The sequence below is a fragment of the Lissotriton helveticus genome, chromosome 7, assembly GCF_964261635.1.
Source record: "Lissotriton helveticus chromosome 7, aLisHel1.1, whole genome shotgun sequence".
Classification (NCBI taxonomy): Eukaryota; Metazoa; Chordata; class Amphibia; order Caudata; family Salamandridae; genus Lissotriton; species Lissotriton helveticus.
In genome coordinates, this window is record NC_136068.1 from 133,356,680 (window position 1) to 133,378,214 (window position 21,535).

The window sequence follows — 21,535 nt, forward strand, 5'->3', positions numbered from 1 at the left end:
CCACTGTGTGTTTGCTTAAGGCAACGTTGGTATATTTATACCTAAAAGGTGCCGGGTTTGACGTAAGGTTGGACATAAGACGTCAATAAAGATGTCACTAAGAACTGACCGTTCTTCCAGTGTTCGCAGGAGTTCTAGGACAAATCAAAACAGAAGTATGGGGATTTCCCAGGTTGCTGGAGGTTTGTTTTCTTTAAAGAACTCATTGTACTCTCTAGTAGCCTGGGGTAGTAGCCTTGCTTAATTTGGACTGCATGGGCTACGACTAAATATGGATATGATTCTTATGCCTTTATAAGGATATAATTTATTATAACCACATAAGGGCATAAATCAGGAATATCGAATTAGGGTCCTAGATAGAAATACAACAATACCACAGGGTATGTTATGTACCAGGTGAGAAAAATAGCACCTAATTGCAAGTTGGTGGGGATTAACATACAAATTTGGGTGTTTAACGCACCAAACTCTGCATGAAACGGTAAATATTGTATGCTTTTTCCCAGTTCAATTTTGGCAGGTTTGATCTGCTGAAATTTAACTAAGGTTGTGGGGGTCCCTTCTCCCAGGTGTTTGTTTTTGAAAAATAAAAAACTTTGAAAAGGTTTGACAGCCAGCTATCATGTTTGATAGGGTCGCCCTTCAAACCTTTCCTACATTGACAGGAACCTCCATGACAGCACTTTCTGACAATGTTTAGGGATGGCCATGGGACCGGCGGACTTCTTTAAATTTGCTGAGATGATTAAAGGCAGGGTGGTGGCTGCCATGCAGTCTGCATTTACTCCATCTGACAAACCCTAAATCAGGCCGTCAGTCTAGAGTAGCAAAGTGGGAGAGAAACGATGGTCTGCAATGCTACCCTGAGCAAATGCCAGTGGTTAGACTATTTGCAAGCTCTGATTCCATCACCTGTTGAGTGTTTGATTGGCAGTAGTAATACTGGCAACCAAAGACTGGCACATCTTACCAAGCCTACTACTGCCAATATGTATGACCTAGAAAAAGTAGTAGATTTGCATCTATTCAAGGAATACTTCTATGGGTACAGGTTTGCTACTTTTTTAGTAAACCGGTCACTATATATATTAATGTTAATCCAAAAATTAACATGTTGAAATCTGTTCATTAAATCAGGTCAATGAGAAAAACTAACACTGTCATAGCAGACCCAACTCAGGGTCCCCAAACTCAACGACCAAGCTAAGAATGCAATTATTTGGGAAGGTGTCACATCCCAAGCACCCCTCCTGTAGCTGCGCCCCGAGCCAGGGGTTGTTAATGCCAGGAGTAAAGTTACCAGGTGTTCCGAATGAAACCCTTAGAATTACTGGGTGAAATGGTAATTCCAGGTCTGAATCCGCTGGAAATTTGTCTATTCCTCACTGCAGTGCCCATTGAAGGTTCGGCGGTTTATAAAAGCCACAACCGCAGAGGGACACAAGACTTGTCTGTGTTGTTTTTGCGGGCCTTGCAATTTTCACTGGGGCTGGTAACACAGGGCCTGATTATGATGGCGAGGGGATCACCACCGTGAGGCTGTTGGTGGCCGTCCCACTGCCATCCAGCCCATTGGAACTGACCGCCACATTAGGATGCAGGCGGTCGGATCTCGGCTGGCGGGGGGAAAGACTGCCGGATCCAACAGGATCAAGGATCCCGTCAGTGCGGCGGTCGGACTAGTTTTATTACAAATACAGGACAGGTTCAACAAAGCAACTGGGCAAATATATGCATTGGCACATGGAACAGGAACACCACTCCTAGCAGCAGTGTTAACTCTCCCCATATTTCAGGTGCAGCACAGAGAGACAGTAAAAATTCATATGCACACACACACAAACTAGCACAGCATAAGCAAATAAAGTGTAAGAGTCTCACACATACAGAACAGGAAAATATGTAGCCTGCATTCTTCTCTGACTTGTAACTGAAACACACCAGCAACAGAAGTGCAAGTTTCTCTTACCCCTATATCAAGCACAGTGCAAACTTTGCAAAGAAAACAAGTACAGCACAGACAGCAGCTGTGCAAGCTTCTTTCCCAAAAACGCACAATAGAGGCCCAGCAGATGCATGAGTTGTGCAAGCTTCACTCTGATAGAAAAGGGTCTTTGCTACTAATGGGGACCTTCAGCAAATTGTTGAACTCACAAATTGTCCTGGAGCAAGAGTCAGATTCTCCACATTCGTTTTTTTGTTTGCCTTCTGGCACCAACAGTGCTTGATGAATAAACAAAAAGCTAAAATATATGAACCAGAATGAATTTTGAAAAAGCATTGACAAAGTCAATAGGCTTGGTTATCCCTGAAAATTCCTCTTCATTGACTGCAACATTTGTGTGTATGCGTGTGGTATTGTGGATAGGGGAATGGGAGTATGACATGTGTGGGTGAATGCAAGAAGGAGCCAAGATTTTGGATGAATGAATGCAAAAATGAGTGACTGAGTGTCTGGATGATGAGTGACAAAATGTGTAGATGGGTAGATGACTAGCCGCATGGAAAGCACTTTCAGCTATAACTATTGGCTTTGCCAAAGTTTGGGGTTCATCTTGAGCATCCCCTATGCTGGCCCCACTTGTTTGTTTACCTCACAGGTGGATCCCCATTGGACATTGGAACCATCCTAATTTATTCAATATTCCTCATACCACGTAGGATGTTTAATCTTAGCACATCAGTATCTCCAGGGCGGAGCCATGGTGGGAGGTCTGCCGTTCATAGCTACCCTACACGGTGGGTTTTAGAGGACATGTCCCTCCTGCTATTTGTGGTGTGGTTCCTGGCTCACAAGAAGACTAAGGGGTCCATTAGGATGACGGGTGGACTTTGTCCGCCCGCCATCCTGTCGTAGTAGGGGACCGCCCGCCCTAAGGGCGGGGGTCCCGTGTGCAGCATTAGGATGCGCCCGCATTCATTCCATTGTGGCGGGCGGTGCATTCAGCACCGCCCGCCACAATGGCAGGAAGGCATGTCGTGCACTTCCATGCACAGCATGGCAGGCACCGCGCGGTGCCTGCCATGCACAGCATGGAACTGCTGGGGGGTACCATAGGTACCCCCCATGTGCACCCCCCACCACCCCCGAGTCCTTGGGGGCCCGTAACGGGCCCACACAAGCAATCACCACATGCTGCCGCCACGGAAAAGCAGCTGCAGACAGGCATCCTAATATGGATGGCGGTGTCTGATAGACACCGCCACCATATGTTCCCATTACCGCCCCGGCCGCAATGCGACCGGGGCGGAAAAGCGGCGGACGGTGTTTCCGTCCGTCGCGGTCCCCCCCCGCCGTCCTAATATGGCGGGGGGAATTAGAATGCGGATGTCGGGCGGGTTGCTCCCGCCAGCGGTGGCCAGCCTGGCGGGGGCAATCCGCCCGACATCCTAATGGACCCCTAACTCTTTATTGAACAGTTTCCATTAGAGAAGACCATTGGGCAGCGCGTCCCGTCCAACCCATGACTCCCTTGCTCTTGCTATTCCTACCCCTGTAATACCAGAGTACTGAGGACCAGTGAGAGAGAAGCAGAAAAAGGACTTCTTCCCCTCCTCCTCAAGCATTAGTCATAACAAGAAGGCACATGTAGCTACATGATTTGAGGATACACACAGTACAGGCGAATCAGATGGTAAAGCATTACTTTGAGGATGCAGAAGCTTCTTGGCCAGCTTGATGACATTATCCGAAGAGTGTGTGAGATTCAGGAACGTACTCATGATTAGAGCCAGCCAAAGTCATCGATTCATTGATGTCCTCCTCTGCACGAGGGGTTCAGCCTTCCTGTTGAACAGCAAGCTCCGGGGAGTCCTGGTACTATGGCATTGGCTCCGTCAGCAGGGAAATCTTTTGTAGCTTCCTCTCCTAGATAGTAGTGACCCGGATCAGAAATCCACCAGCTGATGAGATCATCCTGGAAGTGGTATCGAAAAGATACTGCTTGGAGTTTTCCTGCTTCCTTCCAGAATCGGTTTCCATTTTAGAACATGGCAGAAGAACAGAGAAAAAATGCAGGTCCTTTAGCTGTAGATCCAGCAGTTTCTAACCAAGAAAGCTGATATCCTGGGGCCCAGAAGTGAACACGACCAGAGACTTTTATGAAATCTTGCTTGCGGTTATGAAGGTATCCGGAGGGACGAGACTTGTCGTAGACCTAAAAAGGGTGAAGAAATTGATCAAGTCTACTGTATTCACTTCTAAGGTAAAGATTGTGTCAGGCAAGTTGATCCACAAAAGTTGATCCTTCATTTTCCCTCTGCTAAGGCTTCCTACTTCACCAAGTTGATTTTATTGGAGACGTTGACTTAGATCTAGCCAGTACTGTTACTTCTTCCTATTGGTTGTGTTGTCACTTAGGTGGCATCTACACATCATGCATAGGTCTGTGACAAAATCAACATGGCCTTGACCCTCGTTCATGTTGAACTTCCACCAATCCGAGAGATGGTGATCACTTGTGTTAAGGAATAAATGGAGCGTACCCTCATATATGTCTGGAGTAGCATTCGGGTCTTTCACACTACCTTGTTTCTCATAAACTCTGCAGTTGTTCCTTATATTCCCCTACATGTAAGCGCAACATTTCTCTCCTTTCTTAAAATACAGTGTTGCATTTGTTGATAAAGGTTTGTCTTTTCCTGTTTTCCGTGGGTGGGTCTGTGCCATTGTTACATCTGTGGTGCTACCCACATGTGTAAGAAATGGATGAATAACATGGTCAAAGAGTTGATGCTTGAGATCTTACTTGTAATCTTCATTACTCTGAGACCTTTTTAAAGATGTGTGAAGTTGAAACTTTGCCTTCCACGTCATTGGTAGTGGAAGCTGGAGAAACGTATGCCTTTATAAAGGAGGCTTACTTTCCAGACTTTACCCAAGGCTAAGTTTAGCTTTGCCTGTCTGCGATTCCTTGATCTGGATGTCTAGTCCAAGAAGGCATGAGACTTTAGGTGGCAGGGAATCGACTACTCAGCGGGAGGAGGTCAGGGTTGCCGCTCGCCCGACGGTAGCAGCGGGAAACTTGTGCAACAGCTGCCAATCAACAGTGGAACACCTGTCAATCCCCGCCCACTCCGCATCCTGCCCCTCAAGACGAGACTTCCGCCTGCTGTAAATGGATGGTGATTGGCTACCAAGCAGGGTTGGTCCCCATGTCATCCTTGAGTGACAGTGTGAGTATTTTCCCATGTTCCACAGAGCCCCTAGCAATCTACCTATAATTGTTTTTAAACTTTGTCATCTTAACAAAGCTGACAATGTTTTTTTTTTTATGTATGCAAAATCTTTGAGTCAGAACCTAGCCTTATGTTTGCTTGTCGCAGTTGGTCAATCTCTTCCTCCCGCCCTGGGTCGACTGGCATAAGTAGGCACTGGGCATTTTCCTGGGAGGCTGGAAGGGTGGGGCCGGTTTTGCAGTGGTGGGGTACGGTTTTGCAGCGGTGTTGCAATATTGCCCCCCAGTAACAAAAGCAGAAGTGATTCACACTTACTCTCCCTGGGGGGCCGGTCCAACAAATTTGCCAGGGCTGTTTTGGATTCCCAGTCCGGCCATGCTCCCACCTGCATGTCCAGAACAATCCACAGATCAGGCTTGGCCTGGGTATCTGGGCATGTACAGAAGGAACCAGGTGGAAGGCTTTTATAAGTTTGACAGGGATGGCAAACATTTAGAGCAACAGGGTATGTGTTCAAAGATTGCCGGCATAACAGATATGAGTAAACATGCAGAAACGGAGAGTACCACCACTGTAAATGTTGACATATTGTACATGTTTACTTTGGCAACACATGACCACCTTATTGATCCAATAAAGTACTTTGGGGGCCCGATGTTTGGTATAGACCACTCCTGAGGCAAAGTTACACAGGATTAAGAATGGGACCTTGAGGATTTCCCTAGAAATGCAGGATTACTAAGAGAATCTGTTACTCTAGCCCCAACTTTCCCCTGTAATTCCTGATCTTTCCCCGATAGGTCATGCAGTGACTCCACCTGCTCCTCTTACTGACCGAATCAGTGTTATTGGTGACCTTTTTATTGTGATATAACGTGGTGGAGAAGAGTACAGTTTATCCAGTGCTTAATTTGTAAAATAAAAGTGCCAGGGCCCTGACCAGGAGGCCACTGCAGCTTGCACCACCCATTTTCCCTGTCATCGTTGCCAAACCAACTGCGAACCATCTCTCTCACCTGCAAGTGCAACAGTTCAGATTATTCCAGGTCCCCCAAAGCTAAAGGAATGGCTGGGTGAGGCAGGTATTAGTAATTTTTAATGTATATTGTATTCATAAACAACAGGTTTTCTGACCATCTCTAAATTAGATGAACAGCACCACCATGTGGCAGACTTTGATAAGTGCGGTGTTGACAATTGGCTTTAGCACTGGAAACACCGGCTCAAATTAAGCACTTGTGTTTATCAACTAGTTTTGCGCTCAATATTGAACAAATACCAGACTAGTGACTGCTGTAACGATGCTGTTTACTTTGGCAAGAGTGCTGTCTCAATTGTCTTTTGTGTAAAATGAGATAGCTCTCCTGACACAGTTGCTAATGATACGTTATTACTGATGGCTGCAGGTGGGAGGTATCAGTACTTTTTTTTAGATAACTGGACTTATTTTTCATCACTGGAATTTGATCCAGAGCTACAGAAAACAAAGACGCAAAAGAAAAAATATAAGAAAGAAAAAACGTGACAAATGGAGAAAGCAGTACTTGCCAGAGTAAAATAAAGAGACAGGTAGGTAGGATGGAGGAAGAAAGTGACAAGAGGTGGAATAAAGCATAGGCAATATCTGTAAAATGGGAGAGGATGTGGCATTATGGCCAGAGCTGCAGCGTTTAGATCTGGGGAACCAGGTTCGAGTCACAGTTTCCCAACATCCTCTGATTCTGGGCAAATCACTTAATGTCCCCACGCCTAAAAAAAATCGAATGTGTCCTTGTTTAATGTAACTGGTGCTCATGTAAAGCGCTCCAATACCTCCGGGTCTAGTCCGCGCTATATAAAAGTGCAAAAAAAAAATAATCGACAAGAACATCCCCCTGGCGAGCTCCGAGGTAATCCCCGGTCCCTCCGACTCATTTGTTTACAGATTAAGCTCCGGCTTCACACGGTGTTTGCGACCCGGGGCGCGCGGCCTTTCCCAGAGTCACTGCCTGTGATTTGTTATCATTACATGAAGCGGCCGCCTTGGCACCTTTGCCCCGTTACTCATCAGGGGCGAGGGAGGTTGTGTATTCTGATGCGGAGGTTCTCACATGGCCTTGCCCGATAAGCAGCCTTTCCAGCCCCCCGGGAGCCCCCTCGGCCGCCAGCAGCTGCTGGGCTCCGTATTTCCGATGAGGAAAGAGATAAAATATTGTTCCCACCCACCCTCGGCCCGTGTGAGAACTTAATTAAACAGGAGGACGCCGAGGAGGCCTGACAGACAACCACAGCACAGCCATCTACAGCAGCAGGCAAAGCACAGGAGGCGGGGTGGGAGGGGCTTCGGGAGGCAGCCCCACAAAGGATGGGGGAAGGAGGAAGAGACAAGGTGGGTGAGCTGCAGGGACAGAGGCAATGCTTACTTTGTGGTCCACCAGCATTGGATATCTTGGGGACATTAGAAAAGCTTCCCTTGGAAGGCATAAATGCCCATTTCTTTCCTCTGCTTTGTGGTATGTAATTCACGTGTTCTGGCTTTCTATTTGCTAGCTTTGCTTTAAGCTGTCGATTTCGTCACTTCCGCTGCCCATACCTTATGTACTATATCCTTCCCAGTGCTCCCTTTCAGTAACTCTATGCCAATGCCCTGTCACCGTACGCCACTCCACTCTACGCCACTCCACCCTGCATTCACTCCACCCTATGGCACAGCAATCTACCCTGCACCACTCTCCTCTGCACACACCACTCTATGCCATGCCACTCAGCTCTGCACCACTGCACTTTATGCCATGCCACTCTACTCTGCAACACCGCACTCTCCGCCACTGAACTTTATGCCACTCTGCTCTGCACTGCTGCACTCTATGCCATGCCACTCTACTCTGCAACACCGCACTCACCGCCACTGAACTTTATGTCACTCTGCTCTGCACCACTCCACTCTATTACACTCTACGACAAAACAGTGTATGCCACTACAGTGTACGGCACTCTATTCTACATCGCCCCACTCTACTCTAATCCACTCTTCGCCACTCTAAACTACTCTGCATCAATGCATTCTATGACACAGCACTCTACTGCACTCTACTCTATGCCACTTCACTCAATGCCACTTTACTCTATTCGGAAACAATTTAATCTAAGCCAGTGCACTCTACGCTACTCCATTCCACTGCGCTATTCCAGTCTACGCCATTGTAATCTACCCTGCACCACTCCACTTTATGCCATGCCACTCTACTCTGCAACACCGCACTCTCCGTAACTGAACTTTATGCCACCCTGCTCTGCAACACCGCACTATACTCTGCACCAATCAGCTCCATGACAATCTATTTCACTCTACAACAAAACAGTGTACGCCACTCTACACTGCGTCGCTCTGCTCAACTCCAATCCACTCTAAGCCACTCTAATCTACTCTGCAACACTGCACTCTACGACACTGCACTCTACGGCACTCTACTCTGTCACTGCACTCTGTGCCACTTCACTCTACTCTGAAACAGTCTACTCTAAGCCAGTGCACTCTATGCTACTCTATTCTGCTCAGCGCTATTCCAGTCTACACCACTGCAATCTACCCAGCATCACTCCACTTTTCACCACTGCGCTCTACGCCACTGCACTCAACACCATTTTACTTAAAACAATACATTTTACGCAACTGTAGTGTACACTACTATACCCTACTCTGCAACACTCTACTTTACAACAGTCTACTCTATGCCATTGCACTCTATTCCACTCTGTTCTACTCTGCACCGCTCTGCTGTACTGCACTGCTCACTACAGCACTCTACTCCGCAACACTCTACTCTGCACCACTGCACTCTACGCCAATGCACTCCATGCCACTCTAATCTACTCTGCACCATTTCACTCCATGACGCTGCACTATAAGCCACTGCGTACTATGCCACTCTACACCTCTGCATTTTCTCCTGCACCACTACACTCTACACCACTTCACTGTACTCTGAAACAATCTACTCTATGCCACTGAACTCTATTCTACTCTAAGCCACTCCACCCTGTCCACTCCACTCTGTCACTGCATTCTACATCGCTGCACTCTATGCCAATGCACTCTACACCACTTTATTCAAAACCAATTTACTCTACGCCACTTTACTGTAAGCCACTGCACTCTGTGCCAATCTACTCTACACCACTTTACTGAAAACCAAAGCACTCTACGCCATTGCACTGTCAACTACTCTCCACCACTGCACTCTACACCACTATACTCTAATCTACAACACTCTACTCTATGCCACTTTATACCATTACTCTCTATGACACTGCATTCTATGCCACTCTATTCTACTCTGTACAACTGTACTTTACTGCTTTCTAAAGCACTCTATTCTGCAACTCTACTCTATGCCAGTGCACTCTATGCCAATGCCCTCAACACCACTGCCCTCTACACTGCAAGATTTCGCTCTCTGCCACTGGACTCTACGCTACTCTACTCTACGCCACTGCATTCTACTCTGCACCACTCAACTCCACTGCACTCTACACCAATGCACTCTACCACACTACACTCTATGACTCTCTTTGCATCACTCCACTCTATCCTATTGCACTCTACACCACTCTAAATTTCTTTGTGCCACTGCACTCAATGCTACCTTACCCTGCACCACGGCATTCTATGCCACTCTACTATACACTTTTGAACTCTATCCTGCACCACTCCATTCTACCCTGCACCACTTCACTGAAACAAAAAAGTCTATGCCACTGCATGCTACACCACTGCACTCTACACCCTTGCACTCTACGCCACTGCAATCTCTGCTGCACCACTCCACTCTACACCAGTGCTCTCTACAATACTGCACTCTACCCCACTCTATTCTACTCTGCACAACTGTACTGTACGGTACTGCTTGCTAAAGCACTCTACTCTGCAACACTACTCTATGCCAGTGCACTCTATGCCAATGCACTCAACACCACTGCACTCTATGCCACTGCACTTACTGCATCTACTCTGCAAGACTGCACTCTCTGCCACTGAACTCTATGCTACTCTATTCTACATCACTGCACTCTATGCCACTGCACTTTACTCTGCACCACACAACTCTACGCTACTCCACTGCACTCTACACCGTTGCACTCTATCACACTACACTCTACGCCACTCTACTCTGCACCACTTCACTGAAAAAATCGACTCTACACCACTCTACTCTGCCACTCTACTCTACACCCTGAACTCTATCCTGCACCACTCCACTCTACCCTGCACCACTTCGCTGAAACAATAAACTCTTTTCCACTGCACGCTATACCACTGCACTCTAAGCCACTGCACTCTACACCACTGCAATCTATGCTGCACCACTTTATTCTGCACAACTCTACTTTCCACCACTCTACTCTACATCCCTTCACTCTACACCACTTTACTCAAAACCAGTGCAGTCTACGCCACTGCACTTCACGTCCATCTACTCTGCACCATTGTACTTTACACCTCTTCACTCTAGGCCACTCTACTCCACTCTCTGACACTTAATTCCATGATTCTCCACTCCACAATAGTCCACTCTATGACACTGTACTCCGTTAAACTTTAATCCACTCCATTAAAATCTACTCCACTCTATGACACTCTACGCTGCTCCATTCTGCAACACACTACTCCACTCTATGGCATTGCATGTCACTACTCCAATCTACGATGCTCTAAGCAACTTCCTCTATGCCACTCAATGCCCCTTTAGTCCATTGTATTTTACGACTCAGTACTCCACTCTATGCCACTCCACGTCACTCTATGCCACTCCACTCTATGACACTCTATGCCACTCCACTCTATAACACTGTACTTCACTCTGCGCCACTCCACGCTACAACACTCTACTCTGCTCTATGCCATTCCACTCTGCTACACTACTTCATTCCATGCCACTCCACTCTACAACAGTCTACACCGCTTTATCCAACTCTACTCTACAACACTCTACTCCACTGTACGCAACACCCTCTACGCCACTCAACTCTGCTCTACACCACTCAATGGCACTCTAAACCACCCCACTCTATGACACTGTTAGACTTGGCATTTTCAGATATTTGCCTTTTGACCTCCTGTTTTTGACCTGTTTCCATTGGTTTTAGGACTCTGGGCACATTCCCACTGCTATTCATTACTAAAGTGTTTGTGCTTTCCATGTAAATTGTGTTTATGGATTGGTGTTTCCATGATTGGCTTATTTGATTTACTGCTAAGTCTCTAGTACATTGTACTGTGTGAGCCACATGCTCACACAGCTCACATAAATCACATGCTGCTAGTGGGCCAGCAACACTGATTATGCCACCCACACAGACAGCCTTTCAAAGGGTTCTCAGACCTGCCACTGCAGTGTCTGTGCACAGTTTTGACTGCCATGTCGACCTGGCAAGTCCACCCACTTGCCAGGCTCTAACCTTCCCTTTCCGTACATGTAAGACACCCCTAAGGTAGGCCCCAGATACCCCTATGGGCAGGGTGCGGTGTGAAAGGTAGGACATGTACTGGTGTGTGTTACATGTCCAGATAGTGAAATACTGTGCATTTAGTTTTTCAGTATTGCCAGGCTATCTGTCTCAGAGGTTAACATTGGAGCTGCCTTCTAACATCTTACAAGCATAACTTTCCATTGGGACAAGATCGAGAAATGGAGTTTAGGCTTCCTGAACTCGGAATTTAAAAATACATCTTCAAGATGATTTTTATATTGTGTGTTTGAAAATGCCCCTTTTAGAAGATGGGCATTTTCTTGCATAGCCATACTGTGTGCCTCTGCCACTTGTGTAATCACCATCTGGTTGTGGGGTGATGGGAGCTGGGGATGTGCATTCTCACTAACCAGACACAAGGGGGATGTTCAGGTGTGTCCTGCCTTTTTTTGAATGACTCATAGCCAGGCTGAATAGACCTGGCTACATTTAGAGTAGTAGGAGAAGCTGTTGCTTTCACCTGAATGGACTGTGCTATTGTTGCTTTGTTGGTTTGGTATGCAGTTGCTGCTTCTGACTTGGGCAGGGAACGGACTGGATTGTCCTTTCTGCATACTAAGTATCTCCAAGGGCTTGATTTATAGCTTGCCTCCTGGTGGAAGTCTCAGGGAAATCAAAGACTTCAACACCTTCTGGGTACTGGCTTCTCGAACTGGAGGTTTCAGATGCCACAGATAACAAAGGTAAGCCGACGCCGCAAGGGAGAGGAGAGGAGTTGGCCAAACGGTAGTGCGTTCGACCTCGGACCTGGGGAACTGGGTTCGAGTCTCGGTAACGATGCTGAACATACTGTGATTCTGGGCAAATCACTTAATCTCCCCGTGCCTAACAAAAATGAATGTGTGTCCTCATGTAACGTAACTGGTGCTATGTAAAGTGCTCTGATACCCGATGCGGTTGCGGGTCAAGTTCGCGCTATATAAAACTCTGCAAAAAAAAAATTATGACGCTGCCAGCTCCATGACCTGAAGGCACCGCAGAGGGCACCTCTGCACTTCACACCACAACCTTGGTGTCACCGACGATACCTTGCAAAACTACCACCGAGCCGCTGCTTGCACGTGACCTGTTTGCACCGCACTCCGTACCACCTCACTTCACACCGCAACCCTTGTATTAACGACTCTACTGCCTGCACCCTGACCTGTAAACACCGCTCGTGAAGAACATGAATCACTCTCCCTCTTCACACTGCAGCCCTGGTTTCACCAACTCCATACCTACTCCATAGCACTCCACGCTATTCCACAACACTCTACTTTATGACACTCCACTCCATGCCACTCTCCTTTATGCCCCTTAGTTTTAGCAATACTGAACAGTAGCCATGCTGGTATACTACATGGCTAAAACCTGTTGTTTTTGTCAATGTTTGTTGAGGAATGAGACTTATTTTTTCGCAACAGAGGTTGACCTCAGAGAGAAGAGAGGATGTGGCATCATAGCCAGAGCTGTCCTCTGTGGAACTGGTGCATGCATGCTATCATGTTAGAAGAGGAAAGTGGGATATTAAAAAAATAATCGGGAGAATGTATTTCCCCCATTGATTTCTATTGAAGGAAAGGTCGTGTCAGACGGGAGACAGCCAAAATCGATAGTCTCCCACATGAATCAGGTCTGTCAGCATGCATGCTGGTGAATCAGGTTTGATGCTGGCAGGCTCAACATCCTGTGGTTCTGGCAAATCACTTGTTCTCACAGCCTAAAATAAAAAAAAATGAATGTCTCTTTGCGTAATGTAACTGGTGTTCATGTAAAGTGCTCCAGTACCTATAGGTGGAGTTAGAAGTATATAACAAGCATTGGCATTGCCAATAGGTCTCGCTTGTGGGACCTTATAAGTATTTAGTTTTGCAGCACAATATCCGATTATGCAACAAGGATATTGTGCTGCAAAACTAAATACTTATAAGGTCCCACAAGCGAGACCTATTGGCAATGCCAATGCTTGTTGTACCATTATTTTTCAATAGTATATTACAGTTCAGGCAGGTAGACTCTTTCTATGGTAAGCATACGTTCTGCAGTAAACTACTCTCTCTGTTTTATGTTCCAAGCACTACAAAACACTTATTCAGAAGCATGGATTTTGCCCACAAGGTGCAGGGGTCATTTCCATGGTGCCTATGCAGAAGATATTTATTTTGAGATCAGCCGTGAGACTCTCGACCAAAAATGTGATACAAACCACAACTCCTTTGAGGAAAGACTGATTAATGTCAACAAGTCTAGACGGCAGGAAAGAGGGGAAGGCTGGCAAGTAATGGTGGCATTGAAATCATCTTCACTGTAAACGCAGCACAAGTAGGCAGATATTTTTTTTTCTATAAATCGTTTCTTCATAATGAGAAAATGATACTCAGACCATGTAAGCATGTTTGACACATCTGCGCGTGAATAAAAAAACAAGTACTTAACAACTTAATCCGTAGTAGTGCAGAAAACTGTACTCGTGCTTTGATTTACTGTAATTCCAGAAGACGGACCGGTAATGTGATGAAAGTATGTCAACACCAGTTGAGGCGCTGGACTGCTCTTAAAAATGGAACCGTGAGGACGCAAAGGGTTTAAGTGGGTTCTTATTTCTCCATGTTGTCGGCAGAAAGAAAGGGAAAGATAGTTGAAGTCGGGTAAAGAGACGGCTTTCTTTTTCCTGCCTGTCCCACTTTCTCAAAATAGTTAATAAATGCTTGCCCCTCGTGTTCACGCAGCTCAAGCTGAAGGAGGAGGGGGTGCGAGGGATGAGGGAACACGGCCTGGGGGAAGCTGGCTGGGGAGGGGGAGGAGAAATGCAAGGAAGGCTGTCTGTGGCGTAATTAGGGGAGGAGAAGCCGAGAAGCCGCAGAGCGCACGCTGGGCGAAGCCCTTTGATGTGCTGTGCGGCAAATGGAGGGAGGCTGATGCGCGTTCATGTTTGAACACGTGGTTCACGTGAACTTCATGAAAACGCCAGCAAAAAGCTGGTGGTTTCATGAAGATTTTCGCCACTTGAATTCTCGCTCCGCTCGATGCGCATGCGCGCATCGATAGGTCGCGAGACCTAAAAAGTGCACAAAGAGGAATAACAAAGCCTTAACATAAGGACAGACAAATACGTACTCACTGAAGTGAAACCAGAAAACCTGGATAAATCGCTGCTTCCCCGCCTACAATTATGTGATCTTAGGCAAATATTTTTCCACATCAATCACCCCATCATCTCGCTTAAACCTCCGCAAGTCCCGCCTAAATGGTCGAGAAACCTCTCCCAAGTACCCCAAGACATCTTGGAAGGTCAACTAAGCGCTCTTCTTTCAAATAACACTATGCACCTCTCGACCAACGACCTCGTCGACCACTACAACTCGGGGGTAGTCGCCATACTTGACAATCTAGCTCCTCTAAAGCTCAAAAGAAACCGAACCACTCCATCCAGAACCTGGTTCACTGCGGACCTCAACGCAGAAAGAAGAAACCTAAGAACCAAAGAAAGAAAGTGGAGAAACAACCCAACCGCCATTCTCCGCCTTCAACTAAAATCAGCCCGTAGGAAGTACAACAACCATATCAAAAACAAGAAATCCAGCTTCTTCCGCGAGGCATTGGTCAAATCCAAAAACAGACCCAAAGAACTCTACAACATAATCAGACAACAAACAACAAAGCCCCTGCCCTCAACCCTACTGGCTTCCAAAGAACTCTGTGACAACTTTGCCAACTTTTTCATCGATAAAGTCCAAAAAATCGAACTATCTCTAGACATCAACAACCCACACCTCCAGAAGAGCTACTCGACCTCCCCAGTGGCACTCCCATCCGACTCCTTTCCCTCCCCCTGGCTAAGCTTTCGCCCCGTCCAGGAAACTGAGATAATCGCGCTGATCTCGACCGCCAAACCTTCAGCACACTTCTCAGACCCCATCCCCCCATCTTTAATCAAACAAATGAAGCTTACCTTAGCGCCCATCTGGGGAAGAATCATAAACAGCTCCTTACAAAGCGGTGTGGTCCCCGATTGTCTAAAAATGGGACAAGTCACTCCTCTCCTGAAAAAACCCGGTCTCGACTCAAATGACTTGAACAATTTCAGACCAATATCTAACCTCCCTTTACTCTCGAAAACACTTGAACGCTGTGTACTCCTGCAACTGACGCAACACCTGGACAACATCAATCTCCTGGACCCCCTCCAATCTGGCTTCAGACAAGGCCGCAGCACTGAAACTGCGATGTTGAACATCATAGACGACATTCACGGATCTCTTGATGCTGACAAGTGCTGCCTCCTCATACTCCTTGATCTCTCAGCAGCGTTCGACACGGTGGACCACAAGCTCCTCATCATGACTCTTCAAGAAAGAGCCGGCCTTGGCGAGGTAGTTCTCAAGTGGTTTTCCTCTTTTTTACACAACCGCTCGCAACTAATAAAAATCAAGAACTTCACCTCCGATACCCAGCAAGTCAACAAGGGTGTCCCTCAAGGATCGGTGCTCTCCCCCCAGCTCTTTAACATCTACATGGAACCACTCGCTAAGTTACTCAGGAACGCCAACATCAACTTCCACCTCTACGCGGACGACACGCAGATTTACCTGGAAATTTCCTCTCTTAAAGACATCCAGAGACTCAACGATGTCCTAAATGAAGTTCAAGACTGGCTGACAAAGAATCACCTGAAACTCAACCCCGATAAGACAGAAACACTCCTCATCTCAAACAAAGAAGATAACCCTCAAATCATCGAGTGGCTAAAGTCGATCGATGCTCTCAAGGGTAACCTCACGCTAGCCGACTCCGTTAAATCCCTGGGCTTCACCTTAGACCCTAAACTAACCCTGTCAAATCACATTAAGAACTCGGCGAAAAGCGCTTTCTTCAACCTCAGACTTTTGAACAAAATTAAACCTTACATTCCCAACAAGGACCTCAAACTAGCCACGCAATCTCTAGTTCTATCAAGACTGGACTATGGGAACTCAATCCTAACAGGCATCCCCAAATCCCACCTGGCTCCACTAAAAACAACACTTCACGCGGCAGCAAGAATGATCACAGGCTGCAAAAAATATGATCACATCTCCCCGGCTCTCAAAGAACTCGAATGGCTCCCTGTGGAAATGCGAAGTACCTTCAGAACGGCCTGCCTAACCCACAAGGCCCTCCACACCGGCAAACCGGAATACCTGGCTAACAAGCTCAAAAAAGCAGGCCAAGCCAGAAACTTGAGAAGCTCTAATTCCCTGCTGCTCATCCTACCAAAAACCAGAAGGAAAAGAACTGCGGATTGCTCTTTCTCAGGAAATGCCCCCAAAATATGGAACGCCATCCCCCCGCACATCAGAACTCTACCGTCCTATGCAGAATTCAAGAGCCAACTTAAATCCTTGTACCTGATCCGCTCCCTTGGTTATGGATAACTTGGAGCTGCAAACGTCCCAGAATCCATGCGTTATTGTTGAATCCAGTACTGAGAAGCCCTGCTGTCCGAACTTTTCTTCTTTCCAAATTGTCTGTCGCCGATTGCTTTTATTGGGTTTGTTTCATGTTGTTCTCTTTTTCATGCCCACTACTGTGAAGCGCTCTGATACCTTCGGGTCTTGTTAGCGCTATAGAAAACTTCTAAATAAATAAAATAAATAAATAATTTCACCAAAACTCTTTTTTCTTCATTATTGCATATGAAAGCACTTTTAAATATGTGAGTTTAGAATACCAGTTATATAAAAACCCTGTTGTACTGGATCTAAAGGCCAATAATGTTGTTCTATAATAATCTGGCCACGCACAGGGTACATGACAATTTTCTTGCCCCTCAATTCACTAATAGTTCATGTATAAAAACTATCATTTTTAATTACGTACTTCTTAGTGCAGTGCTATAATGTGACTTAATAATGTTAAAGCTTCCACATGCCAAAGAAAGAAACTTTTTTTAAATTTTGATGAGACTTTGTCATATTTTACGTTATATTTGGTCTATTATTTACATAGCAATCATTTTCAGGGCTCGGCTAATGCGCAGGCTGTAAGATCCAAGCCAGACCATTGGCTAGGCTCTGGCTCATCTCTCCTCACTAATTTGCTGGTTCTCCCACACAGGGCTGACTTTAGCGCTAGTGGCGCCCAGTGCAACAATGTTTGTTGGCGCCCCCAATGAATACCTCTACTACAGAATCCTTCACTACCATCCTTTCACAGTGTCCCTCAAGTCTCCATAACCACTCTCTCTAAGATGCATTTAATACCTTTTATAGCGCCACTCATACCTATGTCTAGTGTCAGAACACTTTATATCACTCAGATTATACAAAGACAATCAATCATACGTGTGCAAATCAGTGTTTAGTAACTGTTACTTAAGACAGAGAACTACAATGTGTAGGAGTCACATGTCATACATACTGGTAGGCAGTATAGTTTAGGAGCGCCTGGTCTGGAGAAGCACAAACTTAGAATATTAAACCTTACGCCATGGCTGGGGGTTCTCTTTATTAATAAGAATTGATTTATACCCTAACTAACCCATTTTGCAACCTTAGGATAATGAAAACTCTGGAAAAATCATAATGCTCCAGTCTATACCTTGCAGTTTCTTTCAGGCATATTAACCCTCTGCACTACCTTACTTGAGTAAAAACTTCCAGTAGACAAAACTCCATCTTTCTCACTTTCTCCAGGAAGAACATTAATCACTGGAGTTATTTTGACATTTTTATTGTTGGCTTAAAATTGCTGGAGGCAAAGATCATAGCAGCAGGTGCTTTTAAAACCATAATATACAGAGCCCCCACACAAAGTCAGCACTGCTTTAGAGCCAGCCCTGCTCCCATCTCTACTGCAGGAAGAGCAGGAGGGGGTCACTAGAGAGTGCAGATGATTGAAGAGGACTAGCAGGCAGGAAGTATAAGCAGCCATTTTGAATTCAATGAACAAATGTGTGAGAGACAGTGAAGCGTAATACAACTAGCAAAGGAGCAAGTGTAGGTAAAGAGCAAAATAACATGATGGTGACACAAAGAGGATAGATGCAAGCCGTCACTGAATTGTCGTCTCAGAGTAAGTGCTGGGATGTACGTTGTGACCTCACATTACGTAGGGAGTGAGTGATATGTCCAGGCCTGGACTGGCCGTTGCGGGCACCAGTCAATCCCCCGGTGCGCCGCAAGGGTGGGGGCTGGTTTTGGGCCCCTGGGGCCGTTTTTGTTACAGGGCCGTTTTTGCAGCGTTGCTGCAAAAACGACCCTGTAACAAAATCGGCCAGGAACCGGCCCTGGAAAAGAGTGCGGTCGCACCCCCAGCCACCAACCCCGGCCTGCGGGGGGCTGGGGGCGGGGGGCTGGCCGAGCACTTTGCCAGGGCCGGTTTCGGTGCCCAGTCCGGCCCTGGATATGTCTGTGCAGTGTTTAAACTCAGGGGCCGCGGGCACGGCTTGCCGGTGGATGTTTGGCGCACAGAAGGGGGGGATGTGGCAGCGGGCTGCATTAAAAATTAAAATTAAATAACATGTAGCTTGTTGCCACCGCCGGGTTCCGTGTCTTCTCTCCTGCTCACCTGTGTCTGACTCCAGGGCGGAACAGGAAGCAGGCAGCCAGGCTCCTACCCCAAAGCCAATCACAACATGCAATGCAGCGTTGTGATTGGTCTGATCGCCATGATACAGCGCTCAGCCAGGGGCTGGAGGAGTGGGCATTGTAGTAAAGAGGTACACAGCTGGCTTAGATAATATCTTTATTCTTGTAGTAAACACTCACGATGCCGTCAGCTTGTCAAGTAGGAACCCAGCTCACTATGTCAACATTCCATAGCGAGCGCCGGGCTGTCAAGCGGACTGTACCATAGTCTGTGAACAGGTAGGGGGAAACTTGGAATGGGGTGAACAGAAACATTGCAAGTTACAACACATCATCCTTCCTAAGGAAATAAGAGAAGTCAGGTGCGTGGAAGAAGGGTGGTGTTAGATACTGCCCTCACACCTATGGTTGGGGAGAGTGGCTGCCTCATCCAGGTCCTAGTTCGGAGTCTTTAACCGAGGACCCTCCGGGGTACCTGGAGCTACCTGCTAGCTACTATCTCATGAGGTAATGCTTGTGCCACTGAGGAGAGATCCTAGGTCTATCACTCTTCCTGTCTTGTCTGATACCACCACTGATGTCCCCACCCTCCGACCTTCTGGTGTCTGACCTGGGTTTTTCCCCCCCAGCGGGAACCACTCGATCATGGCTCCATAATCTGCCATCCTCCATGACTACAGTGTTCCTATTTTGTTTTTTGATGGCGTTAGAGGCATAAAACTTGTCACCCCCTTTTCCCAGTCTCTCCGGTTTCCTCACATAGACTCTTTGTCCTAGCTGGAACTCTCTCTCCCTGACTCCCCATTTCTTATCGTACCATTCCTTGTATTTCTGTTGATTTGCTTCAATCCTCCTCTTGATCTCCTTGGGGTCGGCCTCCTCTATTTGTTTTCTCCCCATCCAACTGGGTGTCAGTTCAGTGCCAGCTTTCCTGCCCCTTAGTAACTCAAAAGGCGTGCAACCTGTAGTAGACTTGGGCGTAGTGTGGTACGCCCACAACATGTCTCTTATGGCTTCCTCGATGTTCTCCCCCGCTTGATTAGCCAACTGTATGCACTCTTTCAGCATGCGGTTTACTCTCTCCACTTTGCCGTTGGCCTTGGGGCAATACAGTGGTGTGCGGGTGTGGATTATGGAACAGTCCTTGAGAAGCTCCCTCATCTCTTCTGAGATCAGCTGCACACCATTGTCTGTCACCAGTGTTAAGGGCATTCCTTCTCTTGAGAACACCTCTTTCAGGAACTCGATGATCGCCTTGGTGTTCACGTTGTGGACCATCTTGCACGTTATCCAGCTTCAGAAGATACCAGTCTTGGGGCCCTTTGCCATGGATTGGTCCGGCTATGTCAAAGCCTAGCTTGTTCCACGGAGCCTCGGGAACTTCCACAGGTGACAAAGGTGCTCTCCTCGTGATCTTTGACTTGTCACTCAAACTGCACGCGTAGCAATCGCGCACCTTGTCCTCCATCTCCCTGTCCATTGTTGGAAACCAATAGTCCATACGCAGTCTAGCTTTGCTCAAACTGCGGCCTAAATGTCCTTTGTGTGCTAGATCCACTATCTGGCCTCTTAAAGCTTCTGGCGGGACTAGTTTCCCGGACTTCTGTATGAAATCTCCTTCTATAGATAGATCTTCCCTCACATTCCAATAGGGTTGAATGCCTGTCTCCATGTCCTTGCACTTCTTTGGCCATCCCGTGAGAATATGTCTCTTCACCTTCTTAAGTATTTCATCTTGTTCCATCTGGGTTGCCCATGCATTCTTTTCCACCGCTGCTAAACGCAGCTCCAGAACTGAGCCATTCCTTAACTCTTCATCCTCCTCTCCTTCTGTAGGAGCTCTTGTTAGGAAATCCGCCACCCTATTTTGTTGCTCCGGAATGTAGGATACTCTGAAATTGTAGGCTTGCAAACCCACAGCCCATTTAGCTATGCGGGGCGTCATGCTTTCCATGTCCTTCTTTGTGAACAGCGAGACCAGTGGTTTATGGTCGGTCTGTACTTCAAATGGAATTCCCCAGATGAAAAACTTGTAGTGACAGATAGCCCAATAGACCGCTAGAGCCTCCTTCTCTATGGTCGAATAGTTATTTTCTGATGCAGTGAGGGTTCTTGAAGCGAAGGCCACAACATTGACCTTATTCCCTTCTCTCTGCGCCAACGTCGCCCCGATTCCTCTGTTGCTGGCATCAGTCGCGATGATGGTTGTACCATTCGGGTCAAATTTTCCTATAAACGGGGCTTCGATGATTGCTTTTTTTATGCACTGCATGGACATCTCTTGCTCCTGTCCC